Genomic DNA, 6,355 nt, shown 5'->3' on the forward strand with positions numbered 1-6,355 from the left:
GCCTCAAGTTGACTCACCTTGTGCCTTTAGTTTATCTACCAGCATCAGAATCAGCACTGCTGAGAGGATTGTCATCTTTTTCAGCATGGTCACCTAAATGCCAAGTAAAGAACAAGCCTTTGGAGCAAAACTTGAAATGTGTGGTGGACAAAAAGCCCTGGGTATTTAAAGGCAAACTCCTACACCTGCGTGCTTTGACATCAGCCTGAAAATAACAGGTTACAAAACCAACATCAAATTACATTTTCAAAACAAATGTAGGATCTGTAAGGGACTGTAATCAGGCAATTCCTGCCCTTTGCTTTGGAGTGAGATAACCTTTGCTGCAAACAGTAAAGGACTTTGGGGGCAGAGAGGTGGGACAGCGGCAGCCCAAACTACGGTAGTGCTGATAGTGATGTCACTGTGTGCCTCTGGCAATGCTGGTTTCTCCAGGCAATTGATCCTGTTGGTTTGAACGAGGATCTTCAAAAATCCTTTGATATGACACTTGACAGATTGAATATTCCTTATGGGTAACAGGTGAAAGGTGAAGTGTGACTAAAAAATGTGCACCTGGCTTCTGTGTTGTAAGGAAATAATATCAGTGTGAAAGAACTGTGATGTTTTGGTCAAGCATTTCATTGGGAAGATTTCCTTTTGCATTGTTGAAATCTTCTGTGTTTGTGTGTTTGCTGTTCAGCCTGTGATATCTCAGTCCCATAATGATGCACTTGAAATGTTTGGACAGAACCAGAAAGTCTAAGTAGGACCTGTCTCCTGTGTGTGGTTTGATCAGCAGAGCACAACTATTGTTCTAAGGACCATTTCTGATGCAGAGAAGTGTTGCTCTGATTGCGTTCATGCAATTCAGTTCCCCATGACCTTGCCCATCCAGGGAAGTGGGTATACTCAGGTAAGTTATGTTTTGGGGTCTGCTGAAGGAGTAGTGAACCTCAGGGCTGTGTGAGCAGCTCTCTGTGTTGCAGATAGAGAACTGTGGGCCTGGCTCTGGATATTACACTTGTATGAGTGAGTGGTGTAATTGCTGCAACTAGCAATTCTGCAGTAATTAGCAGAATTAGGTTAATGTCAAATCAACGTCAAAGAATTCAGAATCTGACTCTGTAAGATTTTCCCCTGCCCTGTTTCCCTGATTTCACTTGTTTAATATTGCATCAACTTAGTTTTTGAACACAGTGTTTCTTTCAAGTTGCTTCTTACCTCTAGGGTTTGCCTGAGGCACTATTCTTCTAATCAAGCTTTTTATGCTGCAACAGAAGGATTTTATTTTTTTCTTGAGAAGAAAAAGAAATACTGATGCCCACGAACACCTACTGGTACATGGCTGCTGCATTTCTCCTGTGTAACTGGTTTCAACTGAATGTTGATGTGTAACATCATTTTTTTTCAAATGTGGAAAAATTTTTCTTGAGTATGGAAGAATTTGCCGACTCACCTAGAACAATACGATGCACAGGTCAGAAATCTGCAGATAACTATCCGCAATGAGCAAGATTCCTCAGTGTAGACTAAGAACTCTGGTTTTTCATTCTTGAAAATGTTTTTCCTGCACAGTTTTCATTAGGTACTGGGCCTGCTAGTTTTGAAAGAAGTGCAAATAAATATATTGCAGAATTTGTTACTCCTAATGGGTTACTACTGTACAAGGAAAGAGGAATTGTCATGTTACTCCTTCAGTGGATCTCTAATTTAGTTTTTAAATATTTATCTTCTCTTTTACTGTCTCATTGAGCACAGTTGCTCATCTTGCGCTTCCCAGGTTCTTCTGTTAATTTCATTGTTATATTTTCTAAAAATTTGAAGCAGTGTATTTGGGCATTTTAAGGCAGAGTTTCAGGATAGCTGTTTGTCTGGAGACAAAGTTAGCTTCACTTTTTTTCCACTACTCCCAGTCATACTGCTAAGGGGAAATCTCCAAAAGTAATAACAAACATTTTGAGTGGGATTTCTTACTGTTTGAGATTGTGGGGATCTTTTTTAGAATAAATACAGAACCTGTCACTATCCAGTATCTTCAGTGATCTTAAGGTAAATACAGTTAACATTAATGAAGGAATCATCAGATGAGATGAGAATCCTGTGGAATAAGTAATGGTGAGGACAGAGGTGTGTTACAAGTTTATTGATTTTAGCTACAATTTTTTCTATGTGCCCCAGCCAACAAGGCAAGTTACATGTACAGCATAAAGGAATAAAAGCCATACTTAAGCAATGAAGGCTGCACCTGGAAATGTCTTGCTCCACCTGTTTCTGTCCCCAGATTCCCAAATGTGGCCCTCAGGCCAACTACTAACACCTATTATAGAATATAACCAAACTAGAGAGGGTAAAGAAATAAACCATGAATATTAAAAAAAATCCTCCCTGTGTAGAGACAAATATTTTCAGATGTAAAGTCTGTATATTTTATCAAAAAGAAAGATATGGGAGTGACTTATGTTTTGTCATTTCATAAAGGGGGAAAAACCCCAAAAAGCAGTCATTAATGGCATAGATGGAGGCATAGCCAGAGACTGTGACTTGATGCTAAAGAAAAATTAATGATTGAGGTACTAATCACTGGATTTACTAGGAGGGAACTGGGTGGTATTGAAGAATCTAGTGGATTAAAAAAACCCCTAGGTATGATTGTCTGATGGTTCCTTTTAGCTTTTGAGTCTCAGTTGTCCAGATTGATATTGAGCTCCTGGGAAGAAGCAAATACTGTGGAGCTGGATCACCGCCTTCCCCTGTGAGGGGTGGTGGATATTTGGTATCACTGCTGAAATGGAAGAAGGTTACAGCATTTGTTTCTCTCTGGTTACAAATGGGCAGTCTTTACAGATTGTTCATACACTTTGTCTGCCTCACTCATGTGCAGAAGGTGGAAAGTTGTGCAAGTGTCTTTAGTCAGGACAATAGGAGTGAACTCCACCTGAACTGAATTAGAGTTTTGAAGGATGTCTGACAGAAACCTGACAGTGACTGAAACTCTCTGCTGATACATGGAGTGTGACAGATGTGTGATGCCACTGTGTCAAACCATCTCTGTGCCAATGTCACTTGTTCTCACTACCCATTTGGTCCAGGTGCCTTGGTTGATATGGAGACTGGCAACTGAGGCTCCAGCAGGTGTGGGACAAGAAAATCTTTCTTCATATGCTTCTGTGCCTGTGCAGTGACTGGATGTGGGAACTTGTCTTGCATTGTCATGATTGAGTGCAAGAACTCCAAAGGTGTGCTGTGAAGTCAGGCAGAGTGCTGGGAAATTTTGACAGCAAGTGGCGGTAACTGAATGTGATATGTAACTGCCTTTCCCCCTCACCTCCAAATTCAGAAATACAGTGCAGGGTATTTAGTAAAAGTGCTTTCACATCCTAAGAATATTGTAAATAAATGATGCTAAAATAATTTTAAAAAACTAGTTTCCTTTCTTTCCTTGCACATGTTTTTTTTTTTTGTATTTCTTGCACTTGAAAGCAAGCCAGAGTCATGAAATGAAGCTCAGTGAAGCTAGGAGCAAAGCAAAGGACATTGTTTGTCAGATGATGGAGGAACTAGTTTTCAGAAGTTTGCACAGGCTCAGGAGACAGTTGCAAATAAAAGTAAAACTGTGGGTAAATAACTTGGGACATGGAAACAACATCAGACCAAAAGTTCCTCAGATGAAAAATAGGATCATAGGCTAATTCAGCTTGGAAGGGATTGCAGGGGATCTCTAGTCTGATATCCCACTGCAAGCAGGGCTACCTGGCTCATACCATTTTACTCAGAGATTCATTCAGTCTGGTTCTGAAGTCCTCCAAGGACAGAATCTGCAAAACCTCTCTGGGAAGTTTGCTCCTATGCTTGACAGTCCTCACAGTGAAAAAGTGCTTCCTTATGTTCCATCTGAACGTTCCTTGTTTCGCTTATGCCTGTTGTCTCTTGCCCTCACAATCTTATCCTCTTATCCTTATGTCAAGCACGGCTTTTGGAAACCTTAATAAATATCTGGAAAACAAGAGAATCTTAGTTGGGGGCTGACATATTACATGTGTTTTTGTGCATAAAATAGAAAGACTTTATCTAAATTCTTACTTTTCTCTGGGCATCAACTCATGGCCACCTTTGCAAATAGTGCACTAGGTTAGGTGGGTCCTTGGTTAGACTGGGCTAAGCATTATCCTTTGTTGGACTAGTGTAGAGGAGGGAAGGGTGTTCATTCTAATTTGAGTCTCTGAAACAGCTGCAGAACACTTGGAAACAAATGTAGGTGGTTATCTTCTTTGCTGTTTGAACAACAAGCAAATTCTTATAATGTTGTGTTTTAGGATTGGTTTGGAGTTTTTTTTTTGGTTGTTTTTATTTTTGCATCTTGCCAAAAGAGATACTTTGGAAAATTGTTTAATTTAGAGAAGTTGACTTAGTGCTAAGGAGCTGTGAGATTGGATTGCACAACACTAGACAGAAACTACGGTTTTAAAAACAAGCTTTTTTTTGTTAGCAGCAAGGACCAGACTTTCTGGAAAGGTGAAGGATGCCAAGACTAGTGCATTCTTTTCTTGTGAGCTGATTGCCTAGGGCATTTCATGGCAGATATAACTATTCATGTTTTAGAAAAAGTATTGTCCCTTCAGGTATTTAATTTTTGTTTTGCAAAGAGTTATCTTCTTTTTCATAGAGATTAGCTTGGGAGAAAAGGAAAGTTAAAGATTCTAGTCAAATTCTATGGGAGAAAAAAGAGAGGTTTTTGTGCTTCACTTAGTGTTTAAGCTTTCAGAAGGATTTGTGGAGCTAATTGATTGATTGTTTGGTTTGGTTTGCCAGTAAAAAAAATTGTGGGCATTTTCCGGAGAACCTGAGAAAAAATATAAAGTCAGGATCTTTTGTGTATAGATAAGGGTATGCTAAGTTACATTTCAGAAGCTCTAAATACAATAGTTTGAAATAAATTTTTGTTATTCAGAGCAGTCTTTCACTACTTGGAATACAGACATTTTTATTTTGCCCCAGAAGTCCAATGTAGTTTATAAAGGTAAGTAAGTTTTTATCACTTCACAGCTGGGGATACTGAGGCACAGACAAGACTACAAGACTGACTGAATGATAACCTGCTGCCTCTCAGGGATGTCTCAAAATAAAATATTTATTTCAGGTTTTCCAGATATGGGGGTGGGGGGGGGTGGGGAGAGGGGGAAGGAGGAGCCATGAAGAGGAGGTGAAGGAGGTCGAGAGAAAGATGTTATGGAAAGTTAAGATACCTTTGGTAGGTCAGAAGGAATTGTGTTTTGGGTGTATGCTCTTTGTAGGCTGGTAGAATAACTCAGGAATGGTGAAGTTGAAACAGGTCCTGCTGTCCTCAACTGAGCCCTGCACAAAGCTGAGAACCACTTGTATCAGACAGGGGTGAAGAAGCCATTTCATAATACTGGACAATTTTCCCACAGAGATCCTTTCTTTCTTGCTGTCAATAATTATGTGCTTAGGAAGACCTAAATCCTGTGTTTGTTTCTGCACACTGTGGGAGTTATTTGGGCTGTCTCATTCTCTCCAGTAACATTAGGTGCTTCTGGAATCCTGTTATGTGTTTTGCCTTATTAAATCTGATGACAGTGCTTTCCATAAGCTAGTGATGGAAAAATGAATGGTAGTTGAGAAATGAATCCATTATGCGTGATGAATAACACGGTGGAGAGTTGTTCTTTGCAGAAGAGTTGTCAGAAGTCACTTGTTTCATCTGTCTTCATTTCTAAAAACATTTCAGAGCTGACTGATGCTTCATTGACTAAATCAACCCATGGGTTCACTGTGCAAAGAGAATATCCAACTGCTCAAGTAAGGCAGCTTTAAGCCACTTCTTTTTATTGAAGAGAATGATCTGTTTCTGTTTTGCTTAAATGATCATCTCCTAGGAATGGTTCATGCAACTTCACAGAGAATTGTGCTCTCTATTTAACACTCAGGCAGTCATTAGGTAATGTAACCTAATATGATGCTATTAAGTGAATGTAATGAAAATATTGGAGATAAATAAGAGGCAGCTCCTCTAAAGCTGTGATTCATCTGGACTGAGGAGATGGTTTTATATCTTGTCTTTTCTGAGAAGTCTTTCAGTTTATAAGAACATGGTAAACTGGGAGCTCTCTGAAGCTGTGCAACCCTTTATTCTTCTGTAGAAAGTTTCTACATTGCTTAAGCACTTCACTTTGATATCCTCTTAGTTGTACCAACTGAAGGAGTGAAGAAAAGACAGAGAATGTAAATCTTTACTTTTCATGTTCTTTATTGAGAGTACTCTAATTTTGGCCATGTAAATTTGGATGTTAATTTGAATTCTTGCATATGAACTAATATAAAAGCCTTTACAGAAGTTTCTGTTTAATTTTGAAAG

The sequence above is a fragment of the Molothrus ater genome, chromosome 1, assembly GCF_012460135.2.
Source record: "Molothrus ater isolate BHLD 08-10-18 breed brown headed cowbird chromosome 1, BPBGC_Mater_1.1, whole genome shotgun sequence".
Classification (NCBI taxonomy): Eukaryota; Metazoa; Chordata; class Aves; order Passeriformes; family Icteridae; genus Molothrus; species Molothrus ater.